We start from the raw sequence: 21,348 nt of genomic DNA, 5'->3' as shown, positions 1-21,348 counted from the left end.
CTGGTCCTCAGCTTCTTTAAATTATGTTTCTGGACTGCTGAAAGCACATCTGCCTACTTCTCTCTGAAATATTCGGCCATGAACTCTCTGCAGAAAATGGATCCCCAGACACCCTTTGCAAAATACGCAGAGGGACTGTGGCAGCAGCACATGTCACCTGGGCAGAGTCTGGTGACATGTGCTGCAGCAGCGTGGTGGACCTTCTCACAAGGTCAGCAGGCAAGACAGACAGCCCAGGTCTCAGGAGCGCCGGACCCACAGCGAGGATTCCAGAATGTCCTGCACTCACTGGGGAGTTTGCAGGGGTCCTCCTGCCGGCATCAGATGTGTCTCTATTGTCTGATGGAAACTGGGGGTGAACAAATAACACTGTATACACATACCAGCACCTCACAGTTTTTGAAGCGCTCTATGCATTCCACATCGCAAAGGCAGCTTCCTCGGCTCTCAGCTGCATAGATACATACCAAGGACAGGATGGGCGCCTTGTTTGTCGCCAGTCCATCCTCAGACGCCCATCCCCCAAGGCCAAGCAGCAGTTGCTGGCTGACAAGCTATAAGGTCTCCTACAGTACGAGTGTGACTGTGACCACCTGGGTGACAGCGACATGCTATCTTGACGCTGATGGGGTCTGGCCCTAGCTGTCCGCCTGCCCTGTCTGAGCCAGTCCGCTCACGTGCTCTGGCCATCATTCCCTTCTTTGTGGCCCTCACAGGGTTTGGCCTGATCAGGTGCGTTTGTGACAAACCGCCTTGGAGACGCGAAGTTTACGTGCCTGTTGTTCACATCATCTGTACAGCGATCATTCGAATGCGACGTGCTCTCAGGTACATTAGCTTTGTCAAACAATAAAACCAGAGTTCTCACAGGGCTTTCCTTCTTGTGAAAATGAGGGCACTGCACATCACGTGTCCTCTGGCGTGTCCCTGAGAAAAGGTCCTGAACAAACCACGGTGGACAGATCTCTGCCTCTGTGGTACCCTAAGTTCTGCATGTGTGTTCTGCCCTGTGTTTTCTCAGTGACACCGATGACGTCCCTATGAAGTAGGTACCATCGCTGAGATGCTGCATGTAAGGAAACAATGCTTAGGGACTTGGGGGTTTCCCGTGGACTCATCTGGTCATGGGCAGCCAGATTTTGAACCCGTGTCTCCTGAGACTCACATGTCGGGAGTCTCTGGGGCAGGACCGGCGTGTTCTGGTTCAGCCTCCACTGTGGGAACTCATGCCGTCTTAGGAACCCTCTTCCCACCTCTGCTTGGTCACGTAGATGTCATCTCTGGCTTCCCAACAGTCTCCGTGGGAAGGTGACTTGATGCCAGCTTTGAGTTTTTGTAGAAACTTCTCCAGAGCAAGGCAGGTACTCAGGGGTGGGTGCAGACTTACCAGTACATCTGTTCTGTTTATTTTTGCTTCTCTGCAGTATTATCAACTTCTGCTCCATATGGGTGATCCATATTGTGCCTTGGTGAAATGATACCACATTATGCTTTTACGCCTTTATCATCAAACACTGCTCATGAAAAAATCACCAGGTTTGCCTAGGTTCATCTGTTCAATTTATTTTTCCCAAACTTTATTTTGAATAAAACACCTACGGTAAATGTGATTTATGTAAATGAATAAAACAAAACTGTTATATAAGCTTTTTCGACATCATTCAGTCCCATTCTGTCAGGCCGCCACTGTACAAAAATCTTCTGGCAACATGCTTGCCATAGGATTATATTATTTCTGAAATTGTAGAGCCAAAGAGATAAAACTATAATATACTTTCAAATGCTTTAATTTAATTTTTTTCCCTTCTCTCCCCAAGCTCCCCATATGGAGGAACTCCAATATTTTAAAAGAAGCTCTTTACTTATGAGCATCTTCAGCACTGTTCCAAGTGCCTGTAGCTATTCCTCCCTCCATCTCTGCAGTTCTGTATTTTTCTCACACCTCGCTCCCAGATTTTATTTAAAGAACGGCAATCCATCTTTTCTTTCTTTTTTTTTCCTTCTTCTTTATTGTTATATTTTCTTGCTTTCTGCCCCCTGGGACCCTGAATAAAAGAATTTGTATTCTCTGAGCTTGTGCCAGAGGCCAGCTCCTGTGCCCTGGATTTACACACATTATCTCATGTATTGCACACAACATGCAGCTCTGGGAGGCGTTCTTATCTCCACCGGGCAGATGGGAAATGAGGGCTCTGGGAGCTGGAGGGCCTGGCCAACTCAAGGGCACACCGCTAGACGGACTGCCGTGCCACTGAACTTGTGTGTGTGCCCATTGCCACAGGCAGTATGGGGGATAAATGCTTTTGCTTTCACTGTCCCCAGGACACAGGCCAGCCTGTATGGCTGGTGCCTTGGGTAGTTTGCAGTGTCTCCTGCTAGCAGAGCCGCACGGCAGCCCTGTTGGGTCAGTGTCAGCTCCTTCGTTCGTTGCACAGTGGGGTCTACCTGAAGCTGCACATCTATTGATGGGAAGTCGTGATTATGAGATCTTTGAACCCTGTGTCCAGCACGCACTTCCCATAGTTGAGCACTCAGTAGAAGACCCACAGTGCTTCCCCCACCCCATGAAGGAGTAAACCATTGATTAGTTCACTGAGTATTAATTTATCAGACTTTCTTAAAGTAGATACATTATATAAAAGGAGGTAACAAACACTTACTTTTGAGATGACGTATGTGAAAACTTTTGCCAAATCATACCCTACTAAAATGTATGTTATGATTATGGTAAATGTGAGCATTTGAGAACAAAATGAATCAAGCTTAGTCTTTCCCTCATAAACAAATGTCAACTGCTTTGAGTACCCTTTGCTCTTTCTTCCCTATTTGTTGGGAGTTTTGTCTGGTACCAAAAGTTGGACTTGTATTACTATGAACATATCCCCTACTGGATTTCTCAAAGAGTCCTTCAGATATTTCTGTAAACTTCAGACACAGTATTCAAATACTGAATTCGTTAGTTCGGTGGTTTTCCTGTAGCTCAATCATTAGGAGATACACTCTCACTACAACCCTCCCAGGGGCTGTGTGTCCCTGGAAAGTTCATTAGGATGAGAACGCTCCATATCCCAGTCGCCCCAGTATCAGGATAGAAAGTCTTGAATATTTCTGAATGTCCTTCTCACTGCAGAATAGCGGGCAGCTATAGAAAAAGGATGCTTGAGTAGAATATTGCTGGGGGATGGGTTGGCATTTTCCATACAAAATGCGATGTGAAATTAGCTTAGCCTACAAGACAGTCATGAGTACATGAGGCCCAACTTGCACAGTATTTATCAAATGGTAACTGCAAAGAGTGGTTGTGCACTCAGTTAATAGAAAGCAGATATGGGAGCCTCACTCATGTAACACTTTCATTCCGTGCTCATAACTCATGCTTTGCATCAGTGTTTCAGGATTGATCTGTTTTTAATTATGGGAACAGAGGTTCCATATTGCTTTTGTTCCTCCCTCTCCCCCACCCCATCCCCCGCCTTTTGCATCACGTTTCTACTGCAGGGAAAGGAATATGCTCTGAACTGCCTGAAAACCTGATGAGGGCATCCCATAGCTCAGACTGCTGATGCTCGTGGGGAAGGGATCCGTATAAAGTCGTTCCTTTTTAAAGTGAGATTTACTTGTCATAATCATTGCTCTGCTAACCCAGGTGATGTTTTCCCCGCTACACAATTGGTATTTGGCGATTAACAACGCAGCATCTCGCTGAATAGTTCTTCACTGCCTGAGCCCTGAGGACTTTAAAGTGTTGGTGTTATGGAAGCCTTTCTGAAATGTTTTACCTCAGTTAAGAGCAAAGTTGGAAGGAAACGTGACCAGGAAAAGGCAGAGGCCAAAATCTGGGTTCAGGGTTGTAGTATAGCAGCAATGGGCCCTGTGTACATGATGGTGATGATGGTAATGATGGTGATGGTGGTGATGGCGGTGATGGTGGTGATGGTGGTGATGGTGGTGATGATGGTGATGATGATGATGGTGGTGATGGTGATGATGGTGATGATGGTGATGGTGGTGATGACGGTGATGATAGTGGTGATGGTGGTGATGGTGATGATGGTGATGGTGGTGATGACGGTGATGATAGTGGTGATGGTGGTGATGGTGATGATGGTGGTGATGATGGTGATGATGATGATGGTGGTGGTGATGGTGGTGATGGTGGTGATGGTGATGGTGGTGATGACAGTGATGATAGTGGTGATGGTGATGATGGTGGTGATGGTGGTGATGGTGGTGATGGTGGTGATGGTGACAGTGATGATGGTGATGATGGTGGTGATGGTGGTGATGGTGGTGATGGTGGTGATGGTGACAGTGATGATGGTGGTGATGGTGGTGATGGTGACAGTGATGATGGTGGTGATGGTGGTGATGGTGGTGATGGTGGTGATGGTGATGATGATGGTGGTGATGGTGATGATGGTGATGGTGGTGATGATGGTGATGATAGTGGTGATGGTGGTGATCATGATGATGGTGATGGTGTTGATGATGGTATGATAGTGGTGACCCCTATGTGCATTTTTGCTTTAACATGCATCAGGTTTTTCACATGGGTCTCATGTAATGCTTGTACTCCCATTTTACATGTGATACAGCAGAAGTTCAGAGACATCTGGAACTTTCTCAGTTTACACTTTTAGCACCCTTGGGTGCTCTCATTCCCAGATCACTGCTCTCTTCTCCTTCCCTTCTTTCTCAATCCTTTCCTAGATTTGCATCCATTTGCTTCTCACTTAGTCTCACGCTCATTCAGAGAGATTCTGGACTGGTTGTTAAAATCAGTATTCTCCCAGAGGAACTCTGCAGAAGTATCCTGGGGCCACTGGTGGAACCATTTGTTCAGTGGTTAACAGGCAGACTTTTTCTTGCATGCTGCCCCAGGCAGGCAAGAAATGCACCACACATTTGATTCCGGGACTGGCTGGTCCTCCAGCTCCTCTGTGGGCAGAATCAGTCTCCCCAGATTTTGGAAAAGAGAGAAGGATTTATTTTCTCTCATTGAAACATAAATCAACACATGAAGACATGAACTTTCAAATGGTAATTTCCAGCCTATTGGCTGGTACTGGAGTGTAGTGGAAAAGTCCAGGGAGGCTTTGGGGAAGTTATTTAACCTAATTATATATCTTTTCCTTAAAAGATATAGGCATGCCGAATGTGCCAACTTCTTTTGACATTTAAATAAGTTAATATATGTGAAAATGCCAACATGCTCATGAGCATAGTGGAGAAGTCTGTAGAACGTAGAGGTTACATCACCTCCCTCACTGACCCAATCCTATCCTTGCTCATGCTGTCCCCCTAGGTCAGTGCTGGTCAGACCTTCTCAGGCTTTCACACAAGAGTCCCCAAGACCCAGGGATCGTCCTCAGGGTTTAAATTTTTAATCAAGTCCCCATATCAATTCTTTCTTTCACAGATCATACTTTTATTATTATACCTAAAAAGTCATAGCCATAGCCAAGGTCATCCAGGGTTTCTCCTATGTTATATTCTAGGAATTTTATACTTTTGTGTTTTACATTTAGGTCGGTGATCTATTTTGAATTGATTTTTTTTAAGGGCATAAGGTCTGTGTCTCGATTCATTTTGTTTGTTTGTTGTTTATTTACTTATTTATTTTGCCTGTGGATGTCCACTTGTTCTTGTGTTTTTTGTTTTTCTCCTTTATATTGTCTTTACTACTTTGCAAAAGGAAAAATGATTATGTGTAGGTGGGTTTCTTTCTGTGATTTTTGTCTTTGATGTATTTGTCTATTTTTTCTTGAATTCAGGTAATGTCTGTCTTCCAACTTTGTCCTTTTCCTTCAAAATTGCATTGGCTGTTCTGGGTCTTTTATCTCTCAATATAAACTTTAAGATCAATATCTTGATATGCACAAAATGGTTTTGTGGAATGTTAACTGGGATTGTGTTGAATCTATAGATCAAGTTGGGAAGAACTGACATTTTGAAAACATTGAGTCTTCCTTTCCATGAACATGAAATATCCCTCCATTTACTTAGTTTTTTATTTTGTTCATTGGTATTTTGTAGTTTTCCTCACATACATTTTGTACATCTAGCTTATCAAATCGGTGGACATGTAAATGTTCATAGTATTCTTTTATCATCTTTTTAATGTCCATCAGACATGTAGTGACGTAGCATGTCTGTCCCTTAACAAGTGCCTTTTCCTCTGTCTGAATAACCATTCCTCTCTCCTTTCCTTGTTAAGAATGTCCTCAACCTTCAAGATTTTTTTCAAAAGACTCATCCTTTGTTTCCCTACAACCTAAGCTATACTTAGAGCCCCCCACACCCTGTTGCCCTGTATCATTTGATTAGAGCATATCCAGCCTTTTATTGTACGTTTCCCATTTTTCTGCTCCCACCAGACAGTGCTCGTAACAGTGGAGTGATTCTAACTAATTCACTCGAATGAACAAGTGACAGAATCAACAGCAGAATGTAAGAAGTTTGAGGTTTTGTCTCCAAAACCCTTTCCATCATTTTTTAAATTGGGTCCTATAATGGGCCTTTGAAAATTATTCAAAGACAAGATTTTCACTTCCTATATTTTCTCTTGTTTCATGGATTTTAGAATCTCTGGTATGCTTTCTCTTTTAATAATTTTATAATCATGACATTGCATAATTGCATTTATTATATAATTAAGGCATCGATCAACTCATTTAACAACAACTAATGTTACTTAAAAGTTACCATGACTATTGTCACTGCCTTGCCTCCCACACCACTTCCACCATTGACACGCTTCACTCTAGGTTTCTATCACGATATTTGAGACACTGAACGAGATGCTATTCATACAACAAGCTCATGAGGTAGATATTACGACCACAATTTTATAAGTGAGAACGGTTAAGATCTGAAAATTGAAAAGGTCTTTGCAGGCCACAGAGCTAGTCAACAGCAAGGTCGAGGACACAATTTGTTACCCTGTCCTCCTGTGCTGTAGACATTTTGCATCATTATATGGGACCTTTCTGTATGGCCCTCTTTTGCCCTTCTTCAACTTTCTATTTTTCCATGAGCAGATTTTGACCTCTGTTCTTTTGACTTCCAACTTTCTATAACCTGCAGTGGTAGTTCCCCTTGTCAATTGATTTCCTTTATCCGTTTTTATTTTTCTATTTATCAAAATCCTCTGATAATTTTTTCTAGTTATTTTTTAATTCATTTGCCTCCATTTCCTACTATCAGCTCTGACTAGACAATGAATTATGGGGCCTAGGTATAAACAGTAGCGGCATATTCATTTTCTGATGATTAAATCTGACCTCAAGCTGTGGAGACTCTCACACCACTTATTCAAGCAACATAGGAAAATACTCTGAAGTCCCATGATGCAAAACTGTGTACTCAGAAAATCATGTTAGGCTCGCTTGGGTTCCTTGCACAGTTTCACTTTATTCATGCCTGAAAGGATGGTGCCAGTGGGGTGTGGAGTTTACCTTGACAAGAGAGCGAGACTATTTAGAAACGGGGTAACCCGCATCCAGGGCTGCAAGGGCGGACTTTGCCTCTCTTTAAAGGAACATTTCAAATGGTTGCATCTTAAAGTATCCAGGAGCTTTTATCCTTGGGTAATTTGAACTTCCCTTCTATTTTGGGAGATCATGAGATTGTCTCCTGTTCCGTCCCGAGGTGTGTGTAAATGAGTTCTCTTATCAGTTCTGCCTGCCCAGGAAAGATAATTTAGTGACAGAACAGAGAGTGCCCTTGTGTAATTTCTACCCGGTTTCCTTTGCAAATGCAGCATGTGATTTCATGGACTTTTTTTTTTTTTTTTATTAGAAGTTGCTGAATTTGAATTAGCTACAATCCCTCTTTTTAATAGACTTTATCAAAAATGTTTAAATGCCATAGCATTGGTGGAACTGCGCATTGTGTCTGAGGACAAGGGTTGGGTGCATTCCTGGAGTGCTATCAGCAGCTTTAAATAGGTATTGAGTTTGCAGATAGAGCGCGTGATGAAAGGAAGTCAGACCCCGGCAGCTTACTCAGCTTGCAGGTCTGAGGAACCTGCCACGTTGGCTTCTGTAAACCTCCCTAATGTGGTTTATCGGATCCCTTTCAATGCAGGAGAAGGAAACGACTCCTGGTAGCGACCAAGAGAGAAGCAGCAGTGAGGAACTCACAAGGCTGGTGCTGCTCGCACATCTAGGCTAAGCACTTTGAAATGAGCACGTTCATCTTGTTAGTGGGCTGTAAATGAGAACCCCTCTCGGCAATCAGATGCTCACAAATAGGGCCGTTTCCCGTGGACCAATAATATGCAGACTAACGTGGCTTTGCTAGGGAGAGTTGCCTTCTTAGCAGGGTTTCAACGGTGTCCAAATACACTACAGAGACTCCTCATTTTGATGCACAGAATTGGACGGTCTTGGGGCCACTTGTGTCACTGCCCACTGAGCCCTACTGTCCCCTCTTCTACTGTCATTTCCTTCCATGTCTTTCTCCCTGCTGTTTAGGATCTCCTCAAGGGTGGGGAGATGAGACACTTGAGAGAAGAACCCAGAACCTTTCAGTGGACAGCAAGCAGGTGACCTCACTGCAGGGGGTTGGAGCCTCAGCACCTTCTCTGGGGGCGGAGTCTACGCTAGTGATCGCGTTTGTCTTCAAGTTCAGTGATCGATTTCTCTAGCAGCTGCCGTTTCTTTCTAAGGGCTTGATTAAAGGTCCAAGAGGCACAGGACGCAAGCAGAGCCAAACCGGATGTGCAGAAAGGCACTGAGACGGGCTCGGCACTGATTTCCGTCCTGAGACGGTTTAGCAAGAGTTGGTCATTTCTGAGCCCACTACACAGCCTTCTGCCTGCGGCCTGGGGATTAGTCAGTGGCAGGGGAAGGGCACTGTAATCAACAGCGGGAGCTTCCAGAGGATGGAGACGGCTCTGTTTCAGACAAAGTCTTGCTTCAGCTAATTTTGGGCTCCTGTTTGGGGGTAAAAGTGTGGGGAGTCCTCAGGGTCTCCATCCAGAAGAACCATAGACAGGGTTGTTGAATCATGAAGAGAATAGGAAAACGACAAATGTCCTACCCCCAGTTCCTCATCCATCTTCCTAAACGCCAAACCAAGAGACCCCGCACAGGAAGGTCACACCTACTCCAGGGCTCTCCTGTTACTTTACAGGACAGCATGACCCTGCGTCCCTGGAGGGAAGCTCTGGGTCCACGGTGACGTGAACGGCACCTCTTGTTCCATCAGTTATGATTGTCCTTTATGTGAAACCAGGCTTAAGCCTTACTGCCCTGATTTCCTCTCACTCCCCAGTCTGCTTTACTGGGCCCCTGACACCCTGCTCTCTATTGCCAGCGCATTCCCTGGGGGGTCAGGGCATTGTCCAGCATGTGCCACATCACAGCTATTTCCCTTCAGGCTGAGTGACCGCATGAGCTCCTCGTGTGTGTTTGAGAAATGCCTGCTTCTGCATCCTGGAGGCTTAGCACTCACACGTGGCCCATTGCATCACCTGGTTAAGTTTGGCCGACCAGAGTCACCTGGAGAAATTCCCCCAAAATAGATGCCATGACCCTGTCTTAGTTCTGGTGAATTTGGATGAATGATGGAATACCGGAATGTACACTGTTTTAGAAAAACAGAAGTTTCCAAGTGAACCCCACCATCAGGAGAGCTAGGAACTGGGCTTGCCTTCCTTAAGATCTCCTTGTCCGAGCCTTGCTTTGGGGAGACAAGAGAGAAAGAAGACAGCTGGAGGGAGCCTCTGGAAAGAGGCTCAGGCTGTGATCAGAATCTGAAGGAGGACCCCAACCTCTGTGCCAGGTGAGCGGGCAGCCACATCGGCTGCTCTGAAGGATCCCAGCACTGGCCCGATTTCAAGCACAGGTGGAGGGACAGGGATGCTGTCTCCGCCTCCAGAAGCTACTTCACCAACCAAAGGGTCTCAGACATTCCTCAGCTGAGAGCCTGTGTCCCACACTCATTGTTTATACATCTTGACTATTATCCAAGTAATACACAAAAATATAGTTGTTAAGAAATGGGCAATGCCCAGGTATGTAGGGGATAATGGCCCCTTCCACCACCCAGCACTTCTCACTCTCCTATGTTAACCTGTCCACAGACTAGAAGTTGAGAGAGAGAGAGAGAGAGAGAGAGAGAGAGAGAGAGAGAGAGGAGACAGAGAGAGAGAGAGAGAGACAGAGAGAGAGAGAGAGAGAGACAGAGAGAGAGAGAGAGAGAGAGAGAGAGAGAGAGGAGACAGAGAGAGAGAGAGAGACAGAGAGAGAGAGAGACAGAGAGAGAGAGGAGACAGAGAGAGAGAGAGAGAGAGACAGAGAGAGAGAGAGAGAGAGAGAGAGAGAGGAGACAGAGAGAGAGAGAGAGAGAGAGAGAGAGAGAGAGGAGACAGAGAGAGACAGAGAGACAGAGAGAGAGAGAGAGAGAGAGAGAGAGAGAGAGAGAGAGAGAGAGAGAGATACCTTGGGCAAGGTTTCCAACATTCCAGGTCTTGGTTTCCTTATCTAGAGGTTAATAGTAGCCCCTTCCACACAGGGCTGTTAGGAGAATTGAATTAATATCTGTGAAGCTCTTACACCGGTTTAGGCCTGCGTCTGGGAGACAGTAAGCACTCGGTCACTGTGGTTAGAAAACCCACACACACATACAGTCTCAATACAGCATAGATTCAGGTTTACAACTTGCAGTCTTTCACTTAATATGGCTCTGTATGTGCTCGTACACACAAATACACCATACTTTTATAACAATTGCATAGTATGTATGGATGGACTGTAAATTATTTCTTCCACGTGCATTGTGTTGATTTTACAAGGCTCAGTACTTTCTAAACACTTCAATAAATAATGATACAAATGCATGTACTTTTACTTGCACAAATGAGAAAAAAATGTTTGCAGAAGAAAAACGTTGTGCAGGTTTGCAGACATGAGAGACAATGTCAGCACCTCCCCAAAGGGGCCTCATGTAGACCCTCAGGAGCCATGTATGAGGGCACAGATCCCCTGACAGTCACGACTGCTGGACACCACAGATTTAAGACAAAAACGAAACAACAACAACAAATCTTTGCTAATATAAGGTGGTGGGGAAAGGATGACAATGGACTTTTGTTTTAACTTCAGGCAAAACTCTACTACAGGAAAGTCGGGTACAAGGATCAGCCCCCCTGTGGACAGGGGGAGAAGCCTCTAACCTGCAGGGCTGCTGTGTGTGTGTGGGGGGACATGAAATGGGGTGCGTGAAAGTCCCACTGACAGCGTCGGTCACAAACTAGGCATCAGTCCATTTCATGTCCTTTCATTCAGTTTGAACGTTATTCCCAACTTTTGGTTTTGACTCCAGTTACCTCCCTCTCTGCTGCTCAGATGATAAACTACGGAATGTTTTCCGAGTGCATGAAAACAATCCCCTGTTCAAGAAAGTTCTTGGGGTTAGCGTTTCTGTCTGGGAGACAACCAAACGCAGTCATGGAGGTGTTAGCATCACAAGGTTAAGATCTTCTTCCTGAGAGTACCTGTAGCATTGAGCCAATTGCTTGAAGACAGAGAACGTTATTAACTCACACTCCCTATGAAGAAGCGTGTAGGGTCCACTTACGGCTCTACTGTACTTTGTGGTTAGGTGATGCTCAGTGTCTCTGGTGGCTGTGGCGTGTGTGCACAGAGCAGAGCCGCGTGCAGCCAGGCGGCGCTGGCCTAACCCCTGGCCCGGCCCGTACAAGCTCCCCATCCCTGAGCTTCCACTCGGATCCCTCTGAGCTTCACTGTCCTCACTTACGAAACCAGGGAAGTAATACGTATCTCAAAGTGGAGCTGGGAAGATAGGCAAAGTAAAACAAACGAGCGCCTCCTGGCACTCACGATAAACTTGTCAGAAACACGGCTCCGTTCTGTGCTGTAGCATCAGATGCAGTGCACGGCTCAGGTGACTTGACCTAGCTCACATCACAGATTAACGACAACAGTGGGCAAGAACAGAGGCCGCCCCACTCCAGGGAAGTGCTGCTACCTTCAAGCACCCACTTGGGATGCCGTTCCCTGCGTGAAAACCCATGAGGACCAGCAGGCACACTTCTTGTCTCTGCAAACCACACTTGGCAATTTCAGGACAAAATAATATCTTGGCATAATTATATTGACATGACAAATGTGAGTGGCTATCATTAAAGCACACTGATAATCCAAAATTCTAAAAATTACATTATAATTAGCTAAAAATTCCAGTCAGAACCAACTATGCCAGGGAAGACCTGCGTCAGACGAGGAATACACATGGCTCTAGTTTAAAAGCACGACCTTGACCTCGAGCCTCACGTGTGCTTGTGTGTGTCAGTACATGGACAGAGCTTTACCACCTTCGAGAAGTAAGAGCGGGTATGGAGACTTTGCTCTCCCTCTGAAACGTTCCCTTTGAAGCCTAGGTCAGAATTTTCAGGGGCAGCTCTGGTCCCTGTCTTCCCCAGGGAACTTGTCTCTTGGCGTTGGCCAAACTGAACACTAGATGTCACTGTGTCGCAACAAAATGTGGATTTCGAATGCATTTTTATGTGGCTGTAAATAACGTGTTGCTTGAGGGAAAAAGGTGAGGTGTCTTTAGAAAGGATCAGTCTTTCTCAGGGGCCCCTTAAGTGTTCATTTGGACAAAGTATCATTAGGTTTGTTTCTCATCTATGGAGTTTTATTATTTTAAGTAAACGTATGCATAAAACGTTTATGTTTTATATATCAGTGATTTCAATGGTCATATTCTAATATCCAGTTTTTTCCTGGCTTTGTGCCACACAATTGAGAGAAATTTAGGCTAAAATCTGTAAGTAAAGATTCCAGGAGCCCCTGTCAGCCTCTTGCTGTCCTCTGACTTCCAGATTTCTCATCCCACTGGCCCTGGATGGAAGATACCACCCAAACTCATTTTCTCTAATATCTTCTCCGTCTCCCCAATCCCTACTCAATGACAGGATTTGAAAACCAGCTTCATCATATGAAATACCTGGATGAGCTTCACGTTTTCTGACTCTCAGTTATGCAACCCAATGAGCCACCAACCCTGACTTCAGTCTCTAAAATCTGGAGGAGATCCCATCTGAGATCCTCTTGCTGCCTTCAGTCATAAATGTGTTTTAAAAAATGCGCGTTCTGGTGACGTCCATCTCCTAACTCATTGTTGTATTCAAGTTGTTTTGTCTTCATTTAGAGAAGGAACACAAAATAAAATAATAACACCCTCGATCTAAACATACACGGCCTCTCCACTGGCAATGGAAGCAGATCCAAGTTCCCCTCGTGAGTGACTGGTGGCAGCTTAGTCACGGTCTATTTTCCTGTTTGTCATGGAGGCATTCTTCCCTTTTACACCCTAAGCCTTGGTAGGCACTGCTGTTACTGCCCAGACAGCTTTAGTTCTTTCTCTAGCTGGCCAGTCTGTTGTTCAAAACCCAGCTCCAGTGTTGCTTCATCTGTGCATTCTTCCTCAAAACCCCCCTTAATTTTTGCATCCTGCATTTTAATTATTTCTTTATACTTCTGTCTTCCCTTTAGCTCATGCATATGTCATGGGAAAGGATGCTGTCCCTTCCTCTCTGTTGATAATGCTTCTTCATATATGGTAGGGAAGGGAACATATCAATGGCACTTGTATGTTTAATTTGGAATTTGTTAAAGTAGAAATTTCAGTTGAGGCACTAAATGTGTGAACCAATGTCGGGATCCAGAACGAGGTACGAGATCTTGAGGCTGGATCTCAGGAGAAAGAAGAGAAAACCAGCTACGTGACCCGTCACCCCTCCTCCATGCGCTGACGGAAGGATGAGGAAGGCCCAGGTGTGGGAGCAAGACCCTCCTCGTGGGTTTAGATGTGCCAGGAGGAATGAGGGGCACCCCCCCAACCTCAAGTCAGAGAAAAGGTGCTTTAAGAAAATCACTGGGAGCCGGTTTGTATTTTGACAGACAGTGAGCTGGCATCTGGCTCCCTCCTGAAGGATTCTGGGGTGAGAAAAGAGAAGGGTCAGCCACTGTGAAAGGACAGTTCAGGGAAAGGTGTGATGATTCCTCACAGACCAGGCCGTGAACAAGAGAGCAGATGTGTGTTAGACTAACTGCTCTAACTGCAAAGTGGGAGCGAGGAGGCCTCGACCCAAGAGTGTCGTGGTGCTTAGTTTGTGAGGAGATCTAGTGGTCATCGCCAGTGAGTTCTAATTATGAAGCGGCTGTCTCCCGGCTCCCCACCCACCCTTCTGGACTTAGCTTTGTGATGTGGGGCTGGGGCTCCATGCCCCCTCTCCCCCTTGACAGGGCTCCCCCAACCAGTCCACCCAGGTGCTGCCTGAGGGCTCCTGCAAGGCTGGGGAGGGACGGCTTCATCCTTTCTCCCTCACTCTGCTCGGTCAGCAGCTTGCTAGCAATATTGCTTCTCTCCTGCCGTGCTTTTGAGCCGTGCTTACTTCAGTTTCTGGTTTTGTCCACATTTCTAGAAGCGGCCTCATCGCTGTCTCTCCCTAAGCGGCACCCCCTCTTAAGAGGTCTGATCCCCAGCTCCCTGGGGTCCTTCCTCCGTGCTCTTGAGCCATCAGCACCAGCAGACGGCACCTCCTTGCAGGGCTGGGCTCCAGCTCTGGAGGATCCTCCCCCAGCCTCCAGGTTCTCATGACCAGCCTCTTTCCTGTGTTCCCCAGACCTGGGACAGGTAACCTGCCTTACACTGACTACCCACGTGAGACTCCAATTTCCTTTCTTGCCTTTAAGTTGCCTGTTGGCCATCCCACCCATTTCCTAGATTAAATTCTCTCTATTGAAAGAACCATTGTGTTTCTGCTTTCCTGGCTAGACTCTGAGTGATTCAAAGGGGGCTATGTTTCCCATATCATGAGAACCACAGGTGTGGGTCCTCCAAGATAAAGAGAGATTTGAAGACCCCCAAAAGCATCTGGGGGAGAAAGGGTCAGCCTTCCACACCTGCTGTGCCAGAGTGGACTTGTACAGTAAGAACTGGCATCACCTACCTCCCTTCGCAAACTCCCCTGTCCTGAAGGAGCCAGGTGTCACGGTTAGTGACATGAGAGAGGGCATCTGGCCGTCCTAGACAGAGAAGGGCTAAGAAGCCAACCACGCCTGCAGCTCTAGCTGGGGGTGACACCCCAACTTTGCTCACTTTCGGGGTTGGATACAGCCATGATTTAACCACTATATTGTTTTTGTGATGTCAAGGCATCTGAATTTTTTTTTTTTTTTTTTACTTAAAAGTGACCCCCCAAATGCAGTGAAGCCTGCCTTAAATTTCATGTAGGAGCAGAAGAAAGAAAGAGTCCACCAAGCAGTTTAAGGAACATGGGACACAAATGGCACAATCTATTATCATGTACCTGCAGACAGGCAGGTACATGAACAATGTCACAATATGGTAAGGTGTGGACTGCAGGCGAGTCTGTGGTTTGATGGAGCCGTAAGCGCAGGGCTCGGTCTGGGCTGCAGGAAAGCTGTGGCGTTTCCATTCCCCCCACTCACCTTGACACTGTCCTGCTTGCCCCGGGTTCTCAGTCACATGCTCTTAGGGATTACACCACCATAATTGGAGAGTTTATAGTTTTATTTCATTTGTCACCCACCAGCCTGTGCACACCCTGGGGCTGGAACTCACCGAGGACTAAGATGGGGAATGCTCACCATGTATTCCTAGCAGGTGGCACAAGGTCCCACACGTGCCAGGTCATTAATACATTGTTCAGTGATGGGAGCCACAGCAGAGGCCTGTGAAAAGAAAGACGGAGGGGGACTGTGCAATCCTGTGGGGGTCCTAGGTCGGAATCAGAGAAGGTGGCAGAAAGGGATACTGAGCTTGTTTAGGGGGGTCCGGAGAAGGAAGGGAAGGGGCGGAACGCAGAAGGAAGTGTGCTCCTAGAAATGGAGGGGGGGAGGCAGTTCTTGTGCTGCACTAGCAGGTGCCCGTGGCCCAGGGGCCTGGGTGGTGAGGGGTCCTGGTGCCACGCACGGGTTCACTGTGCTGCAGGAGACAGGGCGAAGGATGAAGATACCCGGACCCCGCGTTTTCATTCCCCTTTGAGTTCCTTCCCCGGCTCCTGGAGCTGGGATCTGAGCGGCTAGGCTACCGCATCCTGCAGCGCCCTGGGGACGCCTGCCGCCCTGCCAGGCCCGCGAGTGGCGGGAGCAGTTGGGCGCCCAGAAGCGCTTGTGCCCCTTTCTCTGCCCTCTCTCCGGAACTGTTTTTTCTCTCCTCCTCTCTGAAAGCCTTATTGATTGCTCAAAGTGAACGCCACAGCCCACGGTTTCCTCAACCCCCGGAGCAGCTTGCATTTCCTCTGACGTGGCCTCTGTCTTCTCCCCTCCCCCAGGAGCCCTAGGGTTTTTACATTTCAAATACTTGACAGCTGGGTGAACTTCTGCTTCCGCCGGGAGAAGGACTCTTTGCATCTCACAATGGTCCGCCACTGGCGCCGGCTATTTTATCTCCAGCTGTGAGAGAGGGTTTTTCAAACGGCTCCAGAGTCGCTGCTGTCCAGCCCGGCACCGCACCATCTCGCTGGGCTCTGCATTTTAATCAGTGCCCTCTCACTGCCTCATTTATGGGGCTGGCGCAGATGCAGCCCCTCCCCCAGCCTGCGGAGCATCCCCAGCGGCCTCCGCGGGCCGGGCAGGTGAGCGGGACTGACGTCACCGCAGGTGTGTGCTCTGCGTGTCCCAGCTCGTCCAAGTCCCTCGTGGTGCCCTCAGGTGTCCCAATCCAAGGCCTCTGTCTGACCGAAGGCTTAAAGCCAGAAATCTATGTGCCCTGGAGAAACACACTGAAGTTTACACTGGTGACAAATGACCTGGACAAACCTAGACAAAGCGGGAGGGTGGGTGTCCTGATGCTGTCCAAACCTGGGTGGCTCCTGGAGTAGCCCAGCTTCTACCCACTCAGCCCTGTGCACCCCAGCCCAGCTGTCTCACCACACTGTTGCCTTTCTTTAGTAACAGCAACACTCCATCATCAGTCAGTTTTCACAAAGTGTCAAGTGCTTACACCTCTCAGACTCACAGCTGTCACGCTCATTGCTGAAGAGGTGCGCAAGGTCAGAGAGCTGGGCAGGACCTTCCCACTGCCCCAGCTGGGCTGCGTGCCGCGGCTGCGATGGCTGCAGTGGCTGCAGTGGGATGTTGCCCAGAATTTCCTGTGAGGCCTGACATATTCCTTCTCCCTACTGTTGGAGAGTTGGTGCTGACGGATCCATCACCTCTGCGGCGCCCTTATAGATTGTCTCCTGTGAAGACAGCCGTCTCACCCAAGGAAATGACCTCTCCCGAGAGGCAGCCCACTGCCAGTGACAGTGACAATGAAGAACAGAGATGCAGCTCTTGCCTCGATGTGGACCGCTGACAGGCCGTCCCAGATCCCGAAGCACTCACCCGGTCAGCTAAGGCTGTGCTGTAACTGCAGCACGGTCCACTTTCCCTCTGCCCAGTCCGCCCCTCACTCTCCTACAGGTGAGTCTCTGAAGGTTGGGCCCCAGTAACGTCCGGCACCAAATCTCCGTGACTCAGTTTTCTGGGGAAACCTAATGCATGTCACAGATTTCCTATTTTTTTTTGACAAGAAGTGGTTCTGTGCTCCCACCTCCATGAAAGTGAGATGAGAAATGCAGTCTGTCTGTCTGCGAGGAGGACACCATTGGTGACCGCTAAGTGTCTGTTGTATGTCCCTTTCGGACATGTAGGAAGAAATAGCAAGTGGATATATGAGTACAGAGCTCAGAGCTCATTCCACACTGGAGACAGCAATCCTGGGTGGTATTTAAAGACTAATACCAGGTGGCACCCCCAATAACAGGGCAGCTGGAGAAGAGAAGAGGTGTGCGGGCTGAGTTCTGGTCACGCGAGCACTGAGAAATCTAGGAGCTGAGAAAGAACCAGGAAAGGAGAAAGGAACCAGAAACATTACAGATACACATATTCCTGGCAACTTCTAGAAAGTCTCCCAGGAAATGGGCATTGCAGCACTTCTCCTGCTCCTGCTCCTTCTTCTTCCTCTTCCTCCTCTTCCTCCTTCTTCTCCTTCGTCTTTTTTAAATGGAAACAACCTAAATATCCATCAACCTGAGAAAGGATAGATACGTTGTAGTAAAATCACCGAGTGGCATAGACTGTAGCGGTTAGAATGGATGGAAGGGGGTTGCATTAATGCATCAATATGACTAAATCTCGAACACATACTGTTCAGCAGCAACCCCAGGCTTCACCGTCACACGTATAATATGATACCGTTTGTGTGAAGTTTGAAAAACACTCCAAACCATACCGTCTGTTGCTTGTGGACACACCCCTGTGTAATAACAGTGTGATGTGTGAAGTGGGCGAGGGGCATACGTTTGCACACTGATGCATATATTATTCTCTGCTATTATCTGAAATATTTTCTATGAAAAGATGCTTCCCATCTTGCTGTTATAAACAGGTAAAATATGAACAAAATCAGCTCTGTTAGATGTCTTCTGTAACAACATACTGTAAAATCACTGCTCGCTGGGACTTTCAATTTACTTGGCTGTTGCCAAAGTCTTGTCATCGTAATAGTAGTAGTAATAACAATAATGATGGTGACAACAATAATATACTTGTTTTTAGCCCACACTGTCACCAGAGATAGGCTCTGCTCATCTCTGATCCTTCTTAATTCTCACCATGATTCTAGAACGTAGACAGGATCATTATCCTTTTGTTGCACACGAGGAAACTGATGCCTGCAGAGAATAAATAAACCCCATGTCTCGTAACTAGTAAGTAGCCGAACCTGAATTTGGCCCATCTCAGTGTGATTCCAAAGGAAATATTCTCATGTGCAGTGCACCACCCTTCTCTCTGTCCCATGTGAGACTCAGGGCATGTCAGCTACGGTCTATTCAACGGAGGCAAGCCAGAGCTGGAGGGCCTGGCGAGGCCGGGAGGACGGCGCCTGCCTGACACTCATCTGGTTCTCTTCTGTCTGAGGGACGGAGCCACAGGGCAGACTCTGAACATCATCGAGGCTCCAGGCTGTTTCTTCTAGGGGCACGAATTTCATTCATTTAAACAGAACGTAAACTCCCAGATGAGGGTGACCTCAGAGAACTTCATTTCAAGCCCTTCATCTCACAGATGGAAAGGAGAGGCCAAAGTAGCGAAGAGGCCGCCTGGTTACAAACAGCTTCCTTCCTTACTGGGACTCAGAGGTTCTCGCCTGCATTTGCACAGAAGGATGAGCTGGGGACCTTGAAACAGTTCTGCTGTCCTGGCCACAGGGCCAGACCCTCTGACTCAGTAGGTCTGGGGTGGACTTGGCCTTGGCAGCACTTAGCGGCCCCAGGTGTTTCTCACACGAACCATGCTGACACCTCGGCACTTGTTTCCTGCTCCAGCACGCTCTCACACACAGGTGGTTGATCTTGCTGGCCAGCCAACAGAGGCTGGAGCCATGCTCCTCATTCCCCCAATGGGAGAGGGTCAGAGACAGGCTGGGAACACCTTGAATAGTGTGTGCGCTTCAAAATCTTCCCGGGGTTCATAGGAGACTCGATCACGTCCTTTGTCCACATACACGTCTTGTTGTGCTAGTTTTTCTTCAGTGCACTTTTTTAAGAGGCAAAGAAAGTGATAGAGCATGTTTTAAGCAGCTACAAATGGAGTGCATTTGAGAGTTATGGCAGTTTAAAACATTTATAACTGGATTTAGTTCTATTTCAGAAACCTGTAGGACGTTTTGTCAGTCACTGTATGTCCATTTTATTGAAAGCAGGGTCATCAAGCATTTTCCTGAAAAGGGCAGATAGTAAAAATTTTATTTATGTCTGCAAGTGGTAAGTTCTTGGTTGTATCTACTCAACTTGGCTTTTGTAGCACGAAAAGCATCCACAAATAAGACCTAAACAAATAGGTTGTGGTTGTGTGCCAATAAAACTTTATTTAGAAAAACAATGAAAAGCAGCACAGTGTTTAGTCCAGCATCTTTTGAACGCCTTTGCATCTCTTTAGCACATCCAAACTTGGGTGCAGTTTATAAATTTTTTCTCTTTTATATCTTCATAAAACATTTTTTTAAATTAGCAGAAGTAGGCTGCTCAACTCCAGAAGCAGTCAAATAACTACTTGGAAAATGGAAAGGCAGTGAACACCAGTCATTTCATGATTTCAATTTTATGACGGCTTCATTACAGAACATACACACAAAAAGCTTTCAGTACAGTTGCATATCTGAATCATAGCTTTCAGTTTCAGCCCAAACCACTGCCACTTATGAAAACCTGGCCTAGCTTGAGTTAGGTCTTCGAACAAACCTAGAAAAGCAGTTGCTCGAATGAAAAGAATTCTTGGTGTGTCCTGAGCGTTGCTGTAAGAGGTTGGAAGGAAGGGAGAGGGCTTCCCTTGCTATTCCTTCAGCTTCTGCATGTCTGTCTAAATTCTAATAGTGTCTCATGGCCACATAGGCCTCTTCCAGGAAGAGGATAAGATGGCCTTGGAATCCTGTTATGACTCCCACTGTCATCCAGCAATGAATAAATCTGCCAGTCGCTTTTACACTGACAAGGGGCCACCATCCACAGGCAAAGGAGGCGATGAAGCCAGGGAGCTGTCAGGAGGCGTTTCACGTAAAACATGGTGCTCGAAGCACCCACTGCCTGGATCTGAGGGGTTTCGGGGGCGGGTCCCACTCAGCCCACAGAGGCTAGAAGCAGATCAGAAACTGACCATGTAGAGTAACCAGGTGGATTGGTGAACAAGCAGTCAGGTAAGGCCTTACCTGTGTGGAGCCGAGACCAGACTTCTGGATAGTTCTCTGGCGGAAATGGGAGCGTCTTTGCAGAAAATGCTCAACTCTCAGCGGTTCATTTTTGCCTTCGTCTCCTTATGGTCGTTTCTCTTCCCATTATAGTAATTTTCATTTATATTTTCTGTTCTGGTTGTTTTTCACAAATAGAAGTTGAGGGATATTTATATTCAGACCAAAGTTGTTTTTATAATTACATCCTTTCTTCCATCCCCACAATTAATTGGTAAAGGTGAAAAATTAGGTAAAGTGAAGCTGTGGTTTGATCCATAGAGAAAATGCGTAAGCCACAGAATCTAGAGTTAGACAGACTTGGGTTTTAATCCAGTTTTCTTCACTTGCTAAATTTATGACTTTTGGAGATGAGTTCTTTGAGCCTTGGTTTCATCATTCAAAGCACAGGGACATTAGCACACAGCCCATGAGACTTGTGCCACAGTCAAGCAGTGTGGGCTGTGTGCTTTGGCCCTGGCACATGGCAGTTGTAAACGAAGAGGCTGTGATGATGGTAAGAGGATGACGACTATGGCAATGACCTCTCTTTCTAAGAGGTGAGGTCATCCTGTCTCT

The sequence above is a fragment of the Rhinolophus sinicus genome, chromosome 2, assembly GCF_057876585.1.
Source record: "Rhinolophus sinicus isolate RSI-liver-muscle chromosome 2, RSI-T2T, whole genome shotgun sequence".
Taxonomy (NCBI): Eukaryota; Metazoa; Chordata; class Mammalia; order Chiroptera; family Rhinolophidae; genus Rhinolophus; species Rhinolophus sinicus.
This window is presented reverse-complemented; position numbering follows the sequence as displayed.